This window comes from Physeter macrocephalus, chromosome 1 (assembly GCF_002837175.3).
Source record: "Physeter macrocephalus isolate SW-GA chromosome 1, ASM283717v5, whole genome shotgun sequence".
NCBI lineage: Eukaryota > Metazoa > Chordata > Mammalia > Artiodactyla > Physeteridae > Physeter > Physeter macrocephalus.
The window spans coordinates 24,942,576-24,966,501 of record NC_041214.2 but is presented as its reverse complement, the minus strand read 5'-3'; the positions used below and the strand labels follow the sequence as shown (position 1 = coordinate 24,966,501).

General features: G+C 39.5%; 1 protein-coding gene and 1 pseudogene across 1 annotated transcript in view; both read right to left on the bottom strand.

The window, feature by feature from the left end:
• The window catches only part of SLC9A9 (solute carrier family 9 member A9), a 563,642-nt gene that overhangs the window by 228,398 nt on the left and 311,318 nt on the right, over window positions 1-23,926 (bottom strand). The window lies entirely within an intron of this gene.
• On the bottom strand, window positions 30-21,276 carry LOC102994365 (eukaryotic translation initiation factor 4 gamma 2-like; annotated as a pseudogene).

Sequence of the window (23,926 nt, the reverse complement as noted above, 5' to 3'; positions counted from 1 at the left end):
CAGCGGAATGAATTTTCGTAGTGGTTAGGTCAAATGCAGTTACATCATAGCAACAGTATGTTTTGCACAATTTAAGGCTTTGGCTGGTTTTTTTAGTCAGCTTCTTCCTCTGATTCTTCTTCTTCGGCAGTTTCTAGCCAGGTTAGCCACTGATTTACCTGGAACAAAGCCTTGCGTTTCCCTGGAAACTCTTGGGTTATATCTTCTTTCCAGGCCAAGAAAGCTTCTTCTTCAATAATCTCCATGTCACAGAAGTGAACAAAAAAGTCAAGTAACATGCCTTTTGGGAAGTTGCTATTGTAGCAGTGTACCTGAAGAGCATAGAGGGCGCTGACTTGTAGATCAACGTGATCATAAAGGAATTTCTGCATTACTGGCTTGGAGGAAAGAAGCAGTTATTTTTCCTGCTCTAACTGTTCTTTGGAAGCAGAGGAAGAATCTCTTTCATCACTGGGTGGGTTTACTTCACTAGAAACGTACTGTAAGAAGCTAGTCATTAAGATGTTCACAAATCCTTTATCTACATGACGTTTGGGAGAGATGTTATCTTTAATCCACTTATATATGGTTTGAGGAGATGGATCCAACTTTATTTGCTTTAACAGTTCCTTCTCCAATTGGAGGAGTGGGAGTAAGAAACTGTCCCTTTCCTTCCAAGATCTCCAATATACGGTCCTTATTCTGATCAATTTCTGGGAGCATTTTCTGCACATTGACCTTGCTTTGTTGGAAAAGCTCTGTTAACCATTCTCAATCTTGTAATTTAGCTAACTGCTGAAGACAAAGTAAGAAGAGAGGAAAACAGGTGCCACTTTCCAGTGGTTGAGCTAGTTCTGAAATGCTCACCAGCTCCAAAATGTAGCATGAGCTGCAAACTGTGCTAAATATGATTTCACCAAGGGGATGTCAACCTCCAGTTTGGGGCACTGGTCCAATACATTCAGGAAAGCCTGCATGAAGTTGTCACTTGTGGCTATCCCTTTCTGTTTGAGTAAACTGATCAAAGAACTTGCTTTTTCTTTATCTTCATCACTTCTGTCTAGTGACAGGATGATTACTTTGCTTAACATCTCGGGGAGAGAATGTTTAGGAGCCCTCATCTCTCTTACACCATTGACAGCTTCGTTTGCATTTCCACTATTCAAATATTTGGTTACAACAGTTTCGGTTAATTTAAGCAGCTCTTCCCTTGATGGTGGTGGCTTTCTACTGGTCTTGGCAGGCTTTTCCTGAATAAGTTGTGGATTAGTTTTGAGACCAAGCTGAGGTGTCTGTCCCAGAGGTGGTGTTTGAGTGCGTGGTGGTTGTGCACTAGGAGGAATCACAGTTATCTGGCACTTGATTTTTATTCATTAGGAAAGACTGAGCAGGCCTAGGATAATCTCATCTGCATTAAGCTGTCCTTAGAAAACCGAGGTGGCTTATCCTTTGACTGTCCTTGCAGCTGGGATAAGAGTCCCTGACTCTTGTTATGGTAGAGTTGGCTTAGCCCCTGGTTTTCATAAACTTGCCTCCCATCTCCGCAAACTGCAATTGTGTGGGAGGCATGATGTGTCCCCCATGACCACTGAAGAGTTGATTTGAACGATGACGCCCCAGGGTGGGTGAAAATCTATCCTGGATAACTCCTGGACCAGTACCAACTCCACTACCTGGCATTTGTCCAAACATATCAGCAAGTCCTCCAAGTGGGTCCCTATCCCTTTTCATCCTGGGTGGCATGAACGGTCCCTCCAGAAAGAAGTCGCTTCTCATCCCTGGAGCCATAGGAGCAGGAATAAACACTCCTAGATCTTTTAATGCATCTTGGCAGATTTGATTGTCTTTGGTCCATTGTCATTGGTCCATTGTCAAGAAAAGCCTTGCGAGGAACTCAGTGGTGTTCTCTCAACTCTACAGTATCCTGCAGCAGCAATTCCTTACTTAACATCAAGGAGCACATTCGGGCAAAGTACTGATCCATTAAGGACTTGGCTCGTTCATGGTCTAAACTAAGGTCCCACTACCCTCATTATCTGACAGAGGCACTCTAAATCCTCTCCCATATCTTTGAGTTGGACTGTCTTCTTTTTTTCCAAAAGTGTTTTGATGCACTTATGAAGGACAGATTCATGAATAAGATCAAGCTTTCCAAGTTCTCCAATGAATGTGACGTTCCCCAACATCTTGATCTTAGCAACGACACTCTGTTCCTCTTCCTCAGGGAGGAGGGGATTTTCATGCTTATCACAGACATCAACATTTCTGGTTCGGTTTTCAAATTCATCTTGTAATTTGGAAATGAGGAGGCGTCTGAATGTTGTGCTTTGCTTCTGTCCTGGTTGACCCTCTGCTGCTGGACCATCAAAGTCTGGTGCATCTTCTGCCAATTGCAGACACAGCTGAGCATACAGTGAGCTATATTTTGGCACTTCTAGGGCTTTGTCCACAATCAGCAGTATGACCCCTTTAAGGATGAGTTTAGACTCTACACCCACACTGAGGAACTCAAGGCATAGCTTGTCAAACTTGTCAGGAGTAAGCTTATTTAGTATGCCTCTTACTTTCCTGAAGATTGCATCATGTCATTCTTTTTCATTTGTGGAGTTGTTTGCTGCGGAGTTGTCATCTCGTCTAGTGCTTGATGCAGGAATCCATTTCTGAGCGTTTTGCCCGGGGGTTTTCCCCAGGAACTCGCTGTTGCCAGCAGTCTTGGGGTAGTGCTGAGGTGCACCCTTACTTCCTCCTCCGCTCGAAGAAGCACTGAAACGAGAAGCAGCCGCTTCTACCATCGCACTCTCCACTTTGGCAGCTTGACAATGAAGAATCTTCAAAAGAGTAACATTAATGGATGGGGTGGGGAGAGAAGGGGATGGGAGAAATGAAACACCTTCACCGAGAACTCAGCAGCTGCCACTGCAGCTGTCTCCTCAGGATCCAGTCGTCCGGGACGGGGAAGGGAGGGGGAGGGGAACGGAAAACAAAAAACGGGGAGCCCCTTCAAACAGTTTTGGCAAGTTATATGGTTCTAGGAAATTTTCCTTTTCACCTAAGTTTTTAGATTTATTTGCATCGATTGTGCATGACATCTTCTTATCTTTTTAACCTCCACAGCACCTATGGTAATGTCCTCCTTTTCTTTTTTAACATGGTTAATTTTGGGGTTTTTTTGCCTTATCCAGATTGTCTATTTTATTGGTTATTTTCAAAGAAACAATTTCTGGCTTTGTTGATCCTCTCTATTGTAGTTTTGCTTTCCATTTCTTTTCTTTCCTTTTGACTGCTTTTACCTTTATTTTTTACTTAATTTTGTTCTTTGGACTTGTTCTGCTTGTTCCTTTTCTTAACTCTTAAACTGATATTTTTACTCATTAAATTTAAATTCTTTGTAGTTTTTAACATAAACATTAAAGGATATAAAAGCTCTAATTTCATTTCAGTACTACATTTAATTAGTTGCAAATTTTGATGTGCAGCTTTAATTGTATTTCTTTTGTAAAATTAAATACAATTAAACAAACAATACATAAATATGCTTAGAAATAATTAGAACATTTCAGATGATAGAGTCCCCTTTGACTATTCCCCCTGGTTCCTCCCACATCCATCCCATGTAGTTTATTTTTATCTAGAAAGGTATTCTCATTAAAATATATTTTTTGTACATGTTTTTCAAAAACAGTATTATTTTGAAAATATGCTGAAGGAAAATATAGTATCATTTAAAAAATTTGCTGGTTGTAGGTTTACACATGACTAATTTAATAGATACTACAAAATTGCCCTCTAAATTAGTATATTTTTTACCTTTTCATGAGCAGTTTATTGGAATATCTGGTTCCCTAAAACCTTAAAACACCTAGCCTGGTCAACTTTTAAAAATTTTGTCAACCTCATGAATATTATCTTATTATCGTTTTATTTGTAGCCCTGATTAATAGGGAGTTTGGGCAACTTCTCATGTTTATTGACCAATTGGAATTGCTGTTCAATGAATAGCTTATCTTTTTCTTTAACCATTTTCTTTAGATTTTTGTTTAAAATTATTCTTGTTATATATTGAGTAGACAATATGGAATACTTATAACTATGAAATATAAAAATAGATAATATAACATATGTCTACACATTCCCCGTACTGTTAAGGAAAAAGGACATGGCCTTTACAGTTCAGAATTGCTCTCTGCTCCTCTGTGATCCCATCCCTTCCTTTCTGTCTCTGTGGTAATCACTATCCTAAATTTTGTGTACCTTATGGCCTTGTTCTTTATACTTTTTCTGCAAATCTTAATATCTCTAAACAATATATTATTTTGTTGTTATGTTTTTCAAATTTATATAAATGAAATCACATCGAATATCTTGCTCAACATTTTGTTTTTGAGATTCATCGTGTTGTTTTGCTATAGTTCTGATTCATTCATTTTCCCAGCTATATGATATAAGAAATGGAAATGCAGTTATCCATTCTACCGTTGATGAACATTTGGGTTGTTTCCAGTTCTTTGCTTTTACAAACGGTGGAGCTTTGACTATTCTTGTACCTGTCTCCTGATGCAGGTATGAAGCACTTAACCAGAGAGTATCGACTAGGAGTGGAACTGCTAGGTCAGAAGGGACATCAATCTTTTGCTTTACTGGTACTGTCAAATTGCTTCTCAAATTTACCCTCCCACCAGCAATGTGTAAATGTTCCAGTTGCTCCACACTCTTGCCCAAACTAGGCATTCACTCATTCATTCATTCATTTATACATTCACTCAACAAAATTTATTGAGGACTTACTATGTACCAGCCACTATTCTAGGTGCTGGAAATGCAGTAATGAACACAACTGACAAAAACACTTGCCTTTTGGAACTTCAGTTCTGTAGAGGAGACATTAAACAAGATAAACAACTAAAATATATAGCATATTAGTGATATGAACTAAGGTTAAAAAAATAAAGCAGGAAGGGAGATATAAAATATCAAGGTTTTTTTTTCCCCTCCAAGGAGTTCACTCTGCTGTCAGGGAGATGAGAGCCACAGCTGTTAGACAGAAGTCCTGATGCTCTTGCCTGCAAGAATGAAGGCTAGAGTTAACGAGCCCCCCTCCCCCCAGGAGAGGGCAAGCCTGATGGAGAAATATTGAGAGGGAAAGTGCAGAGGTCAGAAATGATCTGACGTGCCACGTGGCCAAGACAGGAAGCTAAGTAGGAAAAAGTAGGGTCATTTAGTGTGTTGGCTGAACCCCCCTTCTTCTCACTGACTTTGTCCCAGAAATTTCAATAGCTCCAGATTATTTTTGGTTTTTGGTTTCCACTCACTGGAGGCTGAAAAATAATTATCAAGGTGGATGTTGAAATTTTAGATAGTGTCCAATGAAACTATTACTGACTTAAAGTAAAGACAAAGTAAAGATCTAAAAAAAAAGTGAAGATGCAAGCCAGGTAGACATTTGGAAGAGAGGCAGCCCGATTAGAGCTAGCAGCAACACAAAGGCTCTGAAGAATATCAAGGAACCCAGTGTGGTTGGAACAGAGAAGTAGAATGCAAGAGATCAGAATGAGAACCATGAACACGGTGATCTAGGAACTTGAAGGACTTAGTGAAGGATTTTGGCTTTTACTGGGGAAGATGAGAGGCACTGGAGGGTTTTGAGCAATAGAGTGACATGGTTCTGATTATGCTTTAACACCATCATTCTTGCTACTGTGTTGCAAATAGAAGCCAGTGATGAAGTAGAAGGGCCAGTCTGATGGTTATTGTAATAGTCCAGGTGGGAGATGTCAGTGAACCTTGACTAGAGTGGCAGTGATGGGGCTGGTGAGAGGAGAGAATGTTCTGAATATGTTTTTAAAATAGAAGTGAGATGATTTGCTGAAGGCCAAAGATGCAGTCAAAGATGACACAAAGATTTTGGCCTAAACAAATAAAATAATCCTAATGAGGTTAATGCCTCTATGAGGTAGGAAGAATTAATAGCCTCATTTAATAAATGAGGAAACCAAAGCCCAAAGAAGTACAGTAACTTGCCCAAGACCAAATAACTATGTATGTGGATCTGGGATTTGAACCCAGCTAGGCTGACTCCAGAGTCTGTATTCTTAACCACTCAATTATATATTTCAATTTTTTTCAACCTGGTAGTTATGGTTTGAATTCCCTATGTGACCACTGATTTGAACATTTTGTGATATATTGATGACTATTAGGATTTCTTCTCATATGAAATATCTAATATCTTTGTCTAGTTTTCAAATCAATGAGTAGTTTATCTTTTTCTTATTGATTTGTAGGAATTCTTTATATATTCTGGAATATATGATCCTTTGGTAGTTATATGTCAAATTGCAAATATTTTCTCTTGTTTATGACTAGCCTTTCTCCTGTTTTTATGATGTCTTTTGATGAACAAATGTTCTTTATTTTAGTGAAGTCAAATAGATCAAACTTTTCCTTTATTTATTTTTTGTACTTTAGAAGTCTTCTGAAATAAAAGGAAAAATTAATCTATGCTGTTAGAGTCAAGATAGTGGTTACTCTTTTGGGGAAGAGCAGGGAGGTGACTGTAAGGGGCATTAGAGAGGCTTTTGAGGTGCTGATAATGCTCCTTGACCTGGGTGCTGTTTACACAGTTGAGTTCAGCTCACAAAAATTCAGCAAGCTGTGCACTTATATGTATTTCTTCTACATATGCTATAATACTTCAATAAAAAAATTTTTAAGTTAAATCTGGAAGTCCCTTCCTTTTAACTCATGAGTTTAGTCCATTTACAGTTTTGTTCACTATTAATGTATTTGATTTTATTTCTACTGTCTGCTTTCAAATTACTCTGACTTTTCTATGTTTTGGGGGTTTTGTTGTTGTTGTTGTTCCCATTTCCTGCCTGCTTTTGTATTGATTGACTTTTTTCCTTCTTTATTTCCCGCTGGGTTGGAAGTTATGCATTCTATTATAACATACATATCTTATGTAAAATGAATTTCTGTTAGTACGCCCTTTCAATAACTTAAAGTGCTTTGATCTGTTTGTGCCTCATTTTAATAATTTCCTTTATTTTCTCATTTTTGGTTCCATCTTTTATTTCTTTAATATTTTGAACATAAATTTTTATAATCTTTATCCAATTATTTATTGTATCAAAATCTTGAGGTCTAGTTCTATTGTTTGCTATTCCTGCTGTCTCTCATGGTGGTTTGTTTCCTTGTGTGTTTTTAATTTTTCTCTATGAGCTAATGGTGGAGTTTTAACAGAGGTGACATCTTTGTGGCCTTTGTCTAGAATGTGGCTTGCCAAAAATGCTTTGTTTTTGTTTTTGCCAGTTGTTCCAGGCATATTTCCAACCTGGACCACATTTTAAATTTATTTTTTAAGTTTGGGTATTGTGGATATCATAGGCAATATAAATTTAAACCATAAACTCTCAAAAGGTCAAGCCGGAAGTCTCAATTTCTCAGGGGATACATCTTTCCCCACCTAGAACCCACCAATGTTTTCTGAGATATTGTAGATATAGTAGCTCACATGTAAGAACTATTTAGGAGACAAGTCTAGCCTGGAAATTAGACTTGAAAATAGTTCAAAATCATTATTTGTATCCTCTTACTTCAATTCCCATTTATTTCCAAATATTGGTTGACTGTTTGCCTTATGTTAAAGATGTGCTAGTCACTGGGGATACAATAAGAAATAAAGCATAATTCTTATTTTCAAGGAAATAATAGTTGGATAGAGAAATTTACAGTCTTGTTACATAGAAATGGTCAAAACCTAGTATGTGCACCACAAGTTCTCCCTTGTATGCCCATGACAGGTATTTAATTGGTCCCAGCTCTCTTTTCCATTGATTTTGGAAACAGCCATAAAACTCCACCTCTACATCATATTGTCAGTTCATCTGAGTCTTCATAGATCATCCTTTCTTGTCTTTCCTGACCTAGAAGAAAGACCTGAAGCATCTAGTATTCCCTCCAATTATAACCAGCTTCCAGGGTCAGAAAAGACTGGGCACCAGGGTGGCATAGAAACAACCAGATCTAACAAGGATTTCCCTGTGTTACTTTAACACTGTCCTGGATATTTACTTACACTGTGGCACAATCTTGCCACTTCATGCCATTATATTCACTACATTGGAAACTTATAAGAATATAAAAAAGCATAAGTGAAAATATGCTTAAAAATTCAGTAAAACACAACCTAAAAGATTACCCTGAAAAATAGAAAATAGGTAATAGAAAGAAACAGCATCTGTAAAGTTTCTCATTAGGCCAACTGCCTGCCTCTCGTTACCCACACCTCCTGATTCTCATTGGGCCTGCCCGGATTTCATTTGGTTCTCAGGTCATTGCTTATTTTCATATGGGGGCTACATAACAGGGTCTCTTCTAGTCCCAGAATTCCATGGAGAGAAAAAGAGAAAATGTCAATAATTAATGAACTGTCAGGGAGACACAGCTTCAACACGTCCTGAATCATGTAAAAATTCCTACTCTACAGCTCTTAGGCGTAACCAGCGAAAGGCCAGCATTTAACTTTTCTGAATGTATTTTCATATAATGCTTATCTTTGCTTCCAAAACGCACGATTTCATAAGGTAGGAAAAAATTGATATGTAAATTAAAATGAAAAATGTGGATAGGAGTGACTTATTATTACTTTTCACAAAACTCAAACTTTGCAGAACTTCATAGTTTTCTTAATTTTTAGAAAAACAAATGAATAAATTTTAAAAACCCATATAATTAATTTTATCAAAACTCAAAGCTAACCCCAGTAATCACCCCTCCTAATAATTTGTGCCTCTTAGGAACTGTTATACTTACTGTCGAGTCATAAAAAGAAAGTGTTGAGTTATAAAGACACAGCTTGAATCCCAGCTCTTTGGTTGCAAGCTGTGTGAACTTGAAAACTTGAGGCCTCAACATTATTCCATGTAGAATTGGAGAATTTAATACCTACTGTGCAACATTGTTGTTATGTAAACCTTCCGGCAAACATGAGGGGCTCAATGAAGGGTAACCGTTATCATTATATTTTTCTGTAATCCCCTCAATGTCTAGCACATAGGGATTCTCAATTATTAATCGCTGAAAGACAACCAATCATGACAAGATTGTGTGTATTGTGCATATCTAAGGTAAGAAGGTAATGAGAAAGAAACAAAATATTTATGGTACATATATCTATTTTTACTTCGGCCACATAAGCTATGTAAAAAGAAGAAAGAGTTGAATATAGATGTCTCCTTTACCCAAGTCAAACAATGAAATCTAACAATAATGTTACATTTCTTTGATATGCCGAAAGGACGTGATATTGGGGGTCCTTTTTTTTTTCTTCTTCTTTTTTTTGGCCTCACCTTGTGGCTTGCGGGATCTTAGCTCCCGGACTAGGGATGGAACCCTGGGCCCACAGCAGTGAAAGTGCCAGGTCCTAACCACTGGACCACCAGGGAATTCCCTGGGTGGTCCAGGGAATGGCTGCCTTAGCAGAGCAGATGGAAGACTGAAAAGGGAAGAGGAGGCAGATCAGCGGGGGACCGACTGTCTCAGAGAAACCAAGTAAAGAGGTGGACTGATGAAGAATGTAGCTGTCGTCTATGATGAAAAACACTGTGCTGAGGAGAAATAGCTAGAAGGGATGGAGAGGCTGAAGACACAGGGGGGAAGAAGATGACTGAAGTCCCTGAGGAGATCCAAGTCCCTGCTCTCACAGGAGAGGAAAAGGATAGAGGCTGAACTGAGATGAGGGACCAAGGTTAATAGATTCCCCATCCAACTAATAGTCTCAGGTATCAAAGTCAAGCTGAATGCAAGGGTGGCATGGGATTGGAGAACGTGCAGAAAGAGAAGAAAGTGGATCAGCTTTAATAATCAGGGAAGAATGTGTGGTGGCCACATTGTTTCTTCCTATGTATATAGTTGTTTCGAAAATGTTTGACTGTACTAAAATCAGTTTTTGCATACATTTTTTGAAACAAAACCCTAGAATTCTATCTATACTAATCGTTTGGGTTTCCAGAGTGCCCATCATTATGACCAATTAATGGAATTAGATTTCTTGAGATCTATATCCATACTCAACCAAGATGAACAAAGTATACTGAATGCTATACAGATGTCAAAGGCAAAATATGGCTACCTGTTCTAAAAATTGCTAGCTAAAGGAGGATGCAGTTAAGGAACTGGTTCTTATATTTTTAAGGCTTCTGAAAATGTCATTTCTCTACTTTTATATTGTTTAAATTCACACAAATCCATTATGAAAAAGACCTCATCTTGCATAGTAAGGACAGAGCTCCAACAAGCGTCGATTATATGCTAAATAGTGTCCCTGCGTGAGGTAAGTATTATTTCTCCCATTTCCCAGATGAAGCCTCTGTGGCTCAGATTGTTGAGTGACATATTTAAGGTCACATAGCAAGTGACCAGTAAGGACCCTGGCTCTGTCAGCTTAGTGATGGATGCTTTCTCTAGAATGCTGAAGCAGCATATGAATCTCGTCCTTCAAATCTCCCTACCATCTTCTCTTTGCTCTGTGAGTCTCTTGGGGAACCATTTCTTCTTTTACTTTAGGAATTAGCATTCAAATGTCATTACAACCTTAAGAGCATATTTCTGGGTCTATAATGCAGAACAATTTTATCCCTTTAAAACATACCCTTTCACTTAGATGCTGTCAATAAATTGTTGTGGCATCTGATTTAATCTGATATATAAATAAGAAAGAATGAAATGATAAAAATCCACAGGTTGTAAGAGAAGAAAAGTAGATGGATCTAGATACATCTATTTGGCCAGTAATGACAAAACAAAGAAGACTTAAAATTAATGGGAGATGCTTAGTTTGTAACTGTCAAGTAGATGGTGCGGGATACAAAATTGTGCACACACAGTTTATTCTTGACTAAATTAAAATAGCTAAGAAAGACTAGCAGAAAACAATGCCAAGTTCAGGTAATATGCAATGAATTCTTAGCATACATTTGTAAATCCTGGAATTGTGGGTAAATACGTATTAGTTGTTCTGATCAGGAATGGAGAAACTGTGTTGGTTCTTTGGGAATACAATGATATTCTAAAAGACAAAGAGAAGTGATGATTTGAAAGAAAAGCAGTTTGCAACAGATCAGCAAAAAAAAAAAAAAATAAAATAAAAAAAAAGCCAAAGTATTAGCAGTTACAGTGGTTGCTTTTAGGGAGTAAGATTTTCTTTTACTCTCATTATTCTGTTTTATATTTACTGGTATACTACAAGAATTATGTTATTTTTATAAGTAGAAAAAATAACAAAGTCAAAGCCATTACCAAAAGCTTTGGGCAAGTGGCTTTGAAGTCTGGGTCTTTTAAGTCCACAGGGGGAACGACACCAAACCATCAAACCACAGAATCCCTGCTTGTATGGGGCAGGGAGTGACAAAGCAGTCGTCAGAAGCGCCACAAGGAAATGTCTCTTGGGCTTGTTGTCTAGTTCCAAGGAATAGCCCGAATGCAGGTCTACACAGGATTGTTTCAATTCACCTGTCATAGTGGCGAGGACGTGCGCAGCCGCCCAGGAATGCTTGGGAGCAGGCTGCTCTGTGGGCACGCAGTAATCAAAGAAAATAGGCAGTAATCGTCCAGCAGTTCCAGCTGTCTTTAATGTAACTCCAAGCTAATATACTTACTTCCTGTATTTGAGCATCTACACTGGGTTTAAAGAAACTGATCTGCCAATAATTTAAGAGAACAAAGGCCCCTCTGAGCCCACACACGGCCCTCCCCAGCATTGCACTGCCCCCTCGCAGCCGCGCTCACCTCCAGCAATCAGTTCCATTTCTAAGGAGACAGAGAACAATTTATTCAGCTTCAATTTGCTGAGAGGAAAACCTCCTATTCTCTAATATTAATTCTTGAAGCAGATTCAAAAACAATTTTTGTTCCTTGCCAAGGTTTGGGGCTTTGAAAGATATTAACGTAGACAGTCTTTGAAATATTAGGAGTTGGCAGCCATTGTAAGGGTCTTGAACTTAGTAAGGAAGTCTCAGTGCAAAGTATATGCTATCTTACGTGTTGAAATATATATCAAGCTTCCTGTGCGGTGAGGGGCTTGGGCACCCTTGCGGAACTATGGAGGTGGACGTGGACAATTGTCGCATTCATTTCAAGCAGATCTACCCCGTATTAGGGACCAGGGTTATCTGGGGAGATACTTTCTTATTTTAAACTAGGTTTTCACATTTCCAGTTCTAAAACTCCTTCCATGTAGTTTTAGGCAAATCTACTTGGAATCCGCAAATATACCCAGAACAGTGATGACCTGTGTTTCCCCTTCACAGATTTAACATTTTCATGTTTGTTTTTGCTTTTCACCATTTTTCATAGATAGCATGAAATATGTTCTGTCATTCCTTTTTACACCTCAACATAAGATTAACAGACTATCATTTTAACTCAACATATTAGCCGCATTAGAGCACAGTAGGATCCAGTACAGCGAAAAGTATTTAATTGACACTTGACAAAACTTGACAACTTGTGTCTTTTCATTGTTAGCTAGTATACGCTGAGCGCTATTGCATCAGAATTTGCCGGCTCTCATATAAGGAAAGCAATCCTAGAGACTCCCTGCCCGATTAAACAAACTAACTGAGGTGTCTGCACATGGTGGGTCTTCAATAAATCTTACTGACGATTATATTTTTACGATAAATTTGGACATTTTTTTCTTTACACATTTAGGAAATAAGAAATCACAGAAAGCAGCATTTTTTTTTTTTTTTTTTTTTTTTGCGGTACGCGGGCCTCTCACTGCTGTGGCCTCTCCCGTTGCGGAGCACAGGCTCCGGACGCGCAGGCCCAGCGGCCATGGCTCACGGGCCCAGCCGCTCCGCGGCATGTGGGATCTTCCCGGACCGGGGCACGAACCCGTGTCCCTTGCATCGGCAGGCGGATTCTCAACCACTGTGCCCCCAGGGAAGCCCAGAAAGCAGCATTTGACTGTAGTATACCGACTAGGGTGACCAACTAGTCTCAGTTTGCTGGGGTCTTTTCCTGTTGTAGCACTGAAACCTCATATCCTGGGAGCACCTCAGTGCTGTGCTAACCAGGACCATTGGTTGGTCACCTAGTAATGAGCGTGGGAATTCTTTGCAAACAGAATGCCCAGCTGCTTAGCAGCATGGTATTAGTTGAATCGTACGAAATTGCCATTTCTGTAGTTGAAAACATCAAATAGCCACAGTTTCATATGGTCCAACACAGTAAAGAGTCCTAACATGGCTAGGAGTGGGTAAGGAGAAGAAGGTGCCTTCTATACTTTAACTTGTCCCTTTAGCTTAAAAAAAATAAAAGGCACAAAGATTTCTTGAGTATTTACTATGTGGTAAATCAGGACTTTATCTTTACTTTGGTTAATCTTCATGATTCATAAGTGGGGAAAATCAACAACATGAAACAATGGAAATATAAAGCCAGCAAGAGCATTAACTCGAAAGGAAAAGAAAAAAAGCCTGGAGGAGAACATGTGCATCCTAAAGATGAGGAGAGAGCCAGGGCCATGGTGGGAGGAGAGAGAGCGTCTGAACAGGGTGCAGTGACCCTTGGGGGAACCTAACTCCTTGAAGTTCAGATCCAGAAGCCTCTGCAGCAACAATCACAGTATCTCACTTCAGGGTGGGAAATGCCTTTCTGGAAGGAAGTCAACCTTCCATGGCCTAAACCACAACACTGAGATAGTTAAGAAAAACATAAGTTAAACTTAAAAAAATTTTTTTTTATAAAAACACAGGAGGGAGAAAAAGTCCAAGTTCATTGGCTTTTGGAAAAGACCTAGAGGACTTCTTATTCATCTGAAGCATTTTGGCCCCGTTTCTACTAAAAAGTTTTAATTGTTTTTGATATGTAATCCTCTCTAGGGGTTTGGATAAAACAAGGGCATTATGAAGTTTTGTTTGGGGAATGTCATCCCATAAAAGGATCTGTGAGTGGATTTTGGAAGGATCCAACACTGTTTTGCTGGATAGTTTTATATATTGGATGAACTGAACACACTAGAGCAGGGATTTTTAACTCTTAAGAAAACTCGAAGTACATTTTAACAGAGAGGAAAATAGAAGTCGTAGCTTTCAATTCCAAGGACTCTGTGACCTATGAATGGTTACTGGCTTCAAGGGAGAGATTGAGATTTATATAAAGTATTTGATATTTATATAAATTTGTATAGTATTTAGAAAGTAGTTGATATACATTAAAAAGGGAAGAATTCAAAAATGGAAGCCTAAAAAAATTGGACATTATATCTGATGCTGTATTTTTAGCTAATTTCTCAAAAGAAAAGTCTGTCCAAGGAGTGCCATACTTCGTTTTAAATTTATTATGGGAGGAAGGGATGCCACCCCCCATGACTCCAGGATGGAGGAGTGAGAATGAGAAATCCGGGGTCGTGCTTGCCAAGAGTCTAGCCTGAGTATCACCTGTTCTTAGAGCCTGGAAGGCAGCTGCAGCCTCGTTTAAGCTTTATGGTTTATTTCAGCCTGCATTTATTGAGTCTGTGACGCACTCTGTGCAAGCAGAAGGGAAGGAATACCTGCCTTTGAGGAATGGAGAGGTTTGTGGCTAATAAACAAGAAGTGGCTACTAAGCAACTGAATTATCATGGTTGGTAGAATATCCAAGTTATTTTATCTGGTCAAGGTTTTCTCTTACTGACCAGATGGAAAAATGCCCATGCATTTTCTCAAGTCTGTCAGAAGTCTTGAAAACACTATCCAAAGAGTTGTTACAGCACACAGCAAACAGAGACAAGAATCAGGCAGCTAAAGGGCAGATATGGCCTCTCACTGCTCTGTCAAGACATGCGTTCCCCACTACCTGTTTTCTGATCTAACCAGCTTCAGACTGGTTGCTACTCTACCTAAGTTCATTGAAAAATTGCTATATGTGATCCATGATTTGCCTATGTCAACTGAGCTTCTTTGAGCATTTTAAATTTGACTTCATGGAATAAGATAATTCTATTACAGATCAGAAGCTTGAACAGCAAGATGTAATTATGAGTCCTAATTCTAGCACTCAGAAAACAAATAAAACAAAACAAAAACAAAATAACCAAAGCCAAATCTCAAATGCATATAAGTACCACAAACGCTGTAAAAACGAGTGTGTGAAAACTTCTTTAACCCTCACCACAATTCTCGTCATTCATCAACAGCTATCTGGTGAACTCTGTTACAGATTCTGATGCCACGAAGTAGAAGCTAGCATTATCTGTTTTGTTTGTTATTGAGCTGCATGAGTTGCTTATAAATTTTGGAGATTAATCCTTTGTCAGTTGCTTCATTTGCAACTATTTTCTCCCATTCTGAGGGTTGTCTTTTGGTCTTGTTTATGGTCTCCTTTGCCGTGCAAAAGCTTTTAAGTTTCATTAGGTCCCATTTGTTTATTTTTGTTTTTATTTCCATTTCTCTAGGAGGCGGGTCAAAAAGGATCTTGCTGTGATTTATGTCATAGAGTGTTCTGCCTATGTTTTCCTCTAAGAGTTTGATAGTGTCTGGCCTTACATGTAGGTCTTTAACCCATTTTGAGTTTATTCTTGTGTGTGGGGTTAGGGAGTGTTCTAATTTCCTACTTTTACATGTAGCTGTCCAGTTTTCCCAGCACCACTTATTGAAGAGGCTGTCTTTTCTCCACTGTATATCCTTCCCTCCTTTATCAAAGATAAAGGGTAAGCTGTGACGAAGTGAGAGAGTGGCATGGACATATATACACTACCAAACGTAAAACAGATAGCTAGTGGGAAGCAGCCACATAGCACAGGGAGATCAGCTTGGTGCTTTGTGACCACTTAGAGGGGTGGGATAGGGAGGGTGGGAGGGAGGGAGACGCAAGAGGGAAGAGATATGGGAACATATGTAAATGTATAACTGATTCACTTTGTTGTAAAGCAGAAACGAACACACTATTGTAAAGCAATTATACTCCAATAAAGATGTTAAAAAAAAAAAAAAAGAAGCTATCATTATCCCCATTCATGAATGAACCTGATTCACCCCCTCAGGCCTCCTTTTGGGTATCCTGGCCTCAGCGACCTCTGGAGATTTTGAATGCTCTCTTGGCAAGGAAAGCAAACTGCAATCCCCAAACTTTCTCTTTTCCTGAGAGTTCTGCTCTGGACTCTCCTGAGCCCACAGAGGATTCAGCTGAGTTTTCCTTATTTGATTCTCTTCAAAAGACTAGTAAGGGAACCTTTTCTTGTCCTTGGGGATTGGGACTCAGATGAGGGAATGAAAGAACCCACACCACAAGTGGTCCACGGTCCGTCCTCCTGCTGGAAGTGCAGTAAACCAGGGAGGACATGACATGTGGGAAGCTTGTCTGAAAAATCTTTAGAAAAGAGGCAGTCTATGCAAACCTTCCTTCACTGGGTTCCTTCTCATTTCCTCTTTATAGCTTAACTCTCTATAAAATACAAAATGTGGGTGTAGATGATGAGAAATGGTAGGAAAAAACAAGACCAAATGATCTAGGTAATTGTTGCTCAGCATATATCCACAAGCCTCATTTTAATGAAGGATATCTATATCGTGGCCTGGAACATCGCCCATGACATAGTAAGTTAAAAAATAGTAAAAAGTAAAAGAAAGAATCTTTGGTGTAGGGAGATATCACAAGTGTACGAGCAGACCCAGGCCGAGAGCCCGGGTCTCCCATGTCCAGTGTCAGTTGCCCTACCTTCCCTGCTTCCCAGATGCCAAGGTTGTGTGAAGACTGACTTGGAGACACACAGGATAATTCAGTACTTGTATTCTCTCGCTTCTGGGAGGCATTGTGCAGGGGTTAATAATTCAAAAAGTCAAGGCTCTAACCCAGCAGAGGATGCTTTGAAAAGGACAAACACACTGAAATCTGGGAAGGTGCAGTAAGTGAGGCTAAACAGGTAGAAGTAGTCAGATATATGAGCATATCACGTGCAAAACATAGCAAAGCTGACCTTTGTTGTGTTACTGATGCATAACCATGAATAAAACCCTACATATTTAAATATCATATATCTTCAAATCATCTGGAGGTAGAGGTATTTTAAAAATGTATCTGAGAGAGAGAGAAAAATATTTCAAACAGACCATTGTAGCCAACGCGCCTTTGTCAAGGAAAGGTCTTTGTAGCTAAAGTGAAATGGCATTTCTTTTTTAATGAGGTGAACATTTGTGAAGAGCTATTATGCATATTTTTCAAAAAATAATAGTGTAGATCTCTCCTGTAAAGCAGTAAATGTCTGGGTTTAGTCCACCTAACCTATTGTCTAAAATATAATGCAATTTTTAACATAAGCATCTACAAATAAATTGAGTTATCTATTGCAAGTTGGAATAATTCACAAGCTATAGCAGAAAGCTTTTCTTATTAAAGATTTTATATGGTAAAAACTGAGTGTAATAATTATCTTTCCCAGATTTCACTTAAAAAAAAAAAACCAACAGTTATGTTTGTGGGAAGAAAGCCCATATTTTACACGTTGAAAATTAAATCAGTTGTCAGATGATACTTTGAAACTCAAGACCAGCTCATAGTAATTAAAAGATAATAATGTTTCAAGAATCAAGTAAATCTGAAAGTCAAAAAAACACAAAAATAATTTATTGGTGCTTTTAAACACTTGAAAAAAAATTCTAAAAAATTATTTTAAATGATGTGTAACTTCTGTGCAGCAAAACCACAAATCCAATCATCTCTGTGTTCACCTAGTTCAAAGTTTGAAAGGTAAAGCGTGACTCTTTGAAGTTGACTGACAGTAAAATGTGAATTTTTTAACTGGATTTCTCAATAGTCCTGTGGTAACAGATTCCTCCAGGAGCCCACTGCATTTGGGCACCTCTCCCAGAACCCTGGAACTACTACTCCCCCAGGGTCAGGCAATGATGTTTTTTGGATGCAGGTGCTGGGCATGTTTTAGCAGGAGGATCATTTGTTCACGTTAAAGATCATGGGTTCATTTAGGGACCCCAGACTCTTTTGGTCCACAGAGCTCGGGTTTACTCCTAGGGCGGAGCTAGGGGTCCTGGCATCCCTCTGACTTTTTTGTGCTGACCAGCAGGGTAGATGTAAGTGTTTCTTTATCAACCCCAGTGGTTGCTTGGCTTGACATTTGGAAACTGGTGGAAGAGTTGGGATGCTGGACAGTGAGGTCAGACAAACATATTTGGGATAAATAAGTTTGGCATGAGGTTTTCTTTGAACTGCAACCCTTAAGTCATTGGGAAACTAATGGTACAACTAACATTTCACTTTAAAAAAAAGGCTTAAAGTCACTTTTGTGTTCTGTGGCATAAGCTGAAGCTTCTGTTGCAATTTAAAATCAAAAAGCATTTTCTTTTCAAATGGAATTTCTAGGTTGAGGGAGGCCTTTTAAAAAATGATAGAAAAAGGAGCTTTGATTGCATAAATCATTAAATCATTAGAATATTCGGATGAACAATAGAAATGAAATCATCTCTCTTTTAAAAGCAGATCTGAAGTTTAACTCCTGTGGGTTATCACTTAAATCATCATAATAAATCACAAGCAAGGAAAACACTTAGCAAAGAATCAATCACTTAAAAGCACTTAAAAGTGCTGAGAAGGCATAGAATATATACATTCAAGTCAAAGTAAAATTAAGATATTAACGAACATAGAGATTGGAGCAAGTCTTTTTATTTTATTTTATTTTTGCGGTACGCGGGCCTCTCACTGCTGTGGCCTCTCCCGTTGCGGAGCACAGGCTCCGGACGTGCAGGCTCAGTGGCCATGGCTCACGGGCCCAGCCACTCCGCGACATGTGGGATCTTCCCGGACCGGGGCACGAACCCACGTCCCCTGCATCGGCAGGCGGACTCTCAACCACCGCGCCACCAGGGAAGCCCAGGAGCAAGTCTTAAGGCAGCTTAGAAGACTTTAGTGTTCTGTCATAGAACTTTCTATATCACAAAATCAACTAGCACATACTGTTTCTGAACAAAAAATTCATGTTAGAAGCAGAACCTGGAGTCAGCTTCAATCCTATCACTTTCTGCCAATGATACCTGGGTGTTTTATTTTCATTTCCAGTTAAACATTGTCAATGAATTTAATTTTTTTTTTTTTTTTTTTTTTTTGCTTAACTCTGAAAAACATGGTGTAAATTGCTTGAAATTAAGTACTAATATACGCTTTTGGAAACAGCATTTTTTTCTATCTATTTCCAAGTAGTTGAGTATGTTCCTTATGGTGATATGCGCTTTCAGAGTACTGATAACTTATGACACAAATGTGTTCTTTGTGGGGGAAGGATTCAGTGAATAGAATAAGGTGTTCTAAGACGAATGCTCTTGAGAATGTTAAAGAATCTAAAATTCTTGGGACTTCCCTGGTGGTCCAGGGGTTAAGACTCCGCGCGTCCAATGCAGAGGGCATGGGTTAGATCCCTGGTTGGGGATCTAAAATTCTTAAATATGTACAATAATTGCACATAGATTATAACTTTAAACACACGTTTGATTCTTCTTTACACGTCTACCTCATCATATAGAAAACATTAAACTTTCTTTTACACAGTTCTAAAAATTATCAAAGTGTGCCTTAGCCATAGCTTCTGAGAAATAGACATGGCAAGTCTTCTCTCAATTCATACATGGTAGAGTACAGTAATTAGAATCACTGTCATTTAAGAATACCACCTCCTTAGCTGAAGAAATTAGAGATTTGACTTCAACATTCTCAAGAGTATTGACTCTAAAAAGATATTATTTATTGAGGCTTCAAATAATTTTAGGTGGAAAAAAATTCTCTATCCTAGAATTATCTATAGTATGGGATACTGTAGGTAAGTCTAGATTCATATGGATCGTATACTTAGCAACTTTCCAAAGGTATTTCATGAAATTCATCACAAATAAATGCTCCTACGAAACTAAAACTGGAAATGAAAGTTAAACTGTGGGATACTCAAGTCAATAAGTAGAGGTGGAAGAAAGGCAGCTTGGTGAGGTGGGAAGAAAACCCTGAACTTGGAATCTGTCCGAAACCCATCCAGGTCTATCTGTTGTATGATTCCAGGTAAATGAGTTAGCTCTCTGTGTGCCAGTTTCCTCCTCAGTAAAATAGCTGCTCTTAAGACCTAACTGACCAGTTGTTGTCATGAAGATTAAATATACTAATTTTCAGTAAACCACCTTAGACAGTGACTGGCATCTATTAGATATTCAATAAATATTAATCAAATCTGCATTCTCCCAAGTTAAAAGATGAAAGTAGTGAAAATAAATACCCCTAAATAGCTCATTCTAGTTGAAGTACCATTTTTTATGTAGTGCAACAGTTTTGCAATCTGTGATCACTACAGTGAATCTGTGAATCTTAAAGTGAAACCTCCATTTGTCTGCTTCAGACAGGTGAGCAAGTCACCCTACAAGGGGGTCTGTCAATTGTTCTCTTCGGCTTGTCAGTCTGACTGCCTTCCCAGATCTAAGAACTGTGGAAATACTTATCCGGGTAATGTCCCCGAAACATCCTGACTGCAAATATGAAGGCATTTGTACAAACATCTAAATCCTGATGGCTCTGAACCTCCACCTACTCACACAGAATGTAAAATCCCTTCCAGAGTTTCCTTTTCTCTTGAATGTCTATGGGAATCCCAAAGGGGAACCTCATGAGTGATGTTAATGTCCCCCAAGTGACTGGCTCTCAAGCATTGCTGTACATTAAAGCCACCTAAGGAGATTTAAAGAGCTCTGCTGCCTGGTCCATCCCACACCATGCCAATTAAATCAGAATCCCTGGGGGAGGTACCGGGCACAACTCCTGGGTAATTCCAGTGTGCAGCCTGGTTGGAGAAGGGTCTCAAGCCCACTGGCGTGCAGTTCCCACCCCACATAAAGTCACCTGGACAGTTTGGCTTCTATCTGATGGATCAAAACCCCACCTGTCAAATGACAGAACCTCAGCCCCTCCCCATCCAGTGTCTTTCTAGAGTCCCAGGTTTGGTGACTCATTAGAATCACTTAGGTAGAGTTAAAAATATATATATATATATTGCAGCCCAGGCCCTACCACAGGGTAACTAAATCAGAGTTCCTAGGCATCTGGGATTTGTAAAAGCTCCTCAGTCATTCTAACAGAGTCCAGGGTTGAGAATGCCTGCTCTGAGGGCTTTCAGGAGGAGGGAGCGGGGGTGGCACACATATGACCAGAGTCTGGAACTTGCCACGCCTCAGCTCTAGCTGCCCACGCGCTTGCTTGGCCCAGCCACAGCCATGCTACCTGCGCCCACCCACTCTCGCTGTACTCCGAGCTGCTGACCGCGCTCTCCATGCCGCCTGCACTGCAGCTGCCTGCTGCCTGCTGCCTGCAATTCTAGGACAGCCTCATTCCTGGGGGCACCTGTTATTTTTGCCACCAGCATCTGAAGCTCTATTTCTGCCTGCCTCCTGGTCTTGGCCACTTATCTCTCCCTCCAACTTCATTTCCTTGTGTCCAGTTCTTTTAGAGATGGTCCCTTAGTAGAGGTATTTGGACACCCACTTAAATTCTTTCTAGTTTACCAGCCAGCATTCTGGGAAGAGAGGAGGGTCCCAGCAGGGACACAATGCTGCCTCCCCGTCTCCCCATTTTACCAATTAGTGCTCTCGTCCTCACAGTATAGGCAGGCCAGCAGGTGGGTGGGTTAGGAGGGCCACGTCCATTCTCACAAAGTCCCACAAAAAGATGCTGACCCTCAGGCTGTACTAGACCCCTTCCCATTTATAGGAATTTCCCACTTAAGGGTTTGGTTATTCCTCTCTGTGTCTGGCTTCTGTCATTAACCCCTTCCTCATACATATATCACTACATGCCTGAAGCCCAATCAGGGATAAAATTCAAGCTCCTTCCCTTGGGTTGTCTGGACCTTGGACAAATCAGGAACTAGGGCTAGATGCCTGTATTAGTGCCTGGGAACATTCTGGAGCCTTTAATAAGGTACTTTTTTGCCCAGAACAAAGGGAAGACCCTTAAGGAATGGTGCTTTATTCCACAGGCCAGTGTATCTGAGTCCTAGCAACAGTCCAGCCATTACATGAAACATTCAGTAGGGCCAAACAAGTCAGAAATGTTCCTTTAAAATCAGACTACTCTTCCCCGGAAGGTTAGATGGTTTCAAACTCTTTTGTCTCTAATAAACTTGGATGAAGCAAAAGAACCCCTGTAGACTACCTGCCCCCACTTGGTACTATAAAAGCAAGCCACAAACCAAACAATAAATTAGCACAAAGGGGAAGAATGGTGGTGTTTTCCCTAAGAGGGTGGTGTAAATCATTTATTTATGCCAGAACTGAGTACAGGCAGTGTCATAAAATTGAATCATTATCACACTAGCCTACAAACCACCATTGGGAACACCTTCAGAAGGAATAAACAGTTAAGATATAGTTCGCCTTGTGACCCTAGGAAAGAACCCAGAGGCTGCTCATAGAACTTCACAGTAACTCTCCAGAAACCTGCTGTGTCAGAACTCAGAATAGTGAAACTCGGCTGGTTCTCATCTCATCCCGCGTGCTACCTGGAGCCCTTCTCTGCCTGTCTGTTTCTAGTTGGCCAAGAGATCTTCTACCTCGGCCCTATGTTGTAGGTCCCTCTGCTATCATCAGAGGAGCATCTTTAGACAAGAAAAGCAAGTCAGAGGATGACTAGTGCTGAGGTCTGAAGTCAATGTCCTAGAAACCCAAAATAACATTTTTTCCAGATCTGAGTCCCAAGGACCACATTTTCACAGATCTCTGGGGAAGAGAAGAGTTATGTAAATTCAGTTACCTATAATGACAGAAGAGATTAGACATTCTTTCTCAACAGAAGAATTCCTTTATTTTTCCATCAGGCATCTTTGCCCCTCTAGTGTGTCCTTGAAAATTTAATTGGAATGGAGCAAGGCACAGTACGAAAAGGGAAAGGAAGTATGTTTTCAAGCATAATTTTTAACATCTTGGAACCAATGGAAAAATACATCAGGAATAGTTTGTTATTTGGGTGTTCACTGCTAAAGCAGTCCATCATAAGGGACATTCTCTTCTCCCTCAAGAACAGATGGGTCACTGCTGACTCCAATCAAGTTCTTTCTCAATGCAACCCAGAACAATTGCGTTAAGTGACTTTCCTAAAACCAAAGTCTTATTCTCATTTATTAGATTTTCCTTTCAGGTAATTTGGAATTCTGTATCATCTCTCCACTGATGAGATTTTTTGGATTTTTGAGCTGTGCCTCCAGAAGCAATTCAATTTCTCTTCTGAAGGAACTGCACAAAGACTTAACATTTTATTAAATCCATTTGCTGCATCTCTCAAGACCATCAAGGAAATGGCGTCCTTAAATTTGGCGGTATTCTTTAACAAACACACGCTCTGGTGCACGTATTCAGCCTTGATGTTTTCTGTGCTGCATCAATCAAATTTAATTAAAATGAGTAGAAAGATTACAGTAATTTCCATTTATCATCCCAAAATGCCATTATGAGACTGAAGCCCTTCATACCTGCACCTGTCAAGCAGGGTGATAAAACTATAATGGGCTATTCAAGGGGGTTATGTCACTGCCATCCTTAGAAATTTTAAGGTAATGATGAGCAACCATCTGTCTTGAGTGTCATCAAAGTGGGGACCAGGCCAGCTGATCTCTTAAAACCTATTCAGATAAATTTTTCCCATTAAGCAGTGAATCAGACTCATACATAGAAGGACATGGATCATGTATATTTATATGTTAATATTTAAGCATTAATAACTATTTTTTTCTTGTTTTCTAAAGGTGAAAGAAATGAGAGAAAAAAAATTGAGACAAAGGGCAAGAGAGAAAGAGAGAGCGAGAGGACCATCTCTCTGAGAGGCTGAAGCTCTACACGGTGGTAAAGAATACAAAGCCATTATTTTGGGAAAAACGTAGTAAAAAATTAAGTTTTAGAAAATGCTGAATGAGGTAAGTTTACTTTCTTAG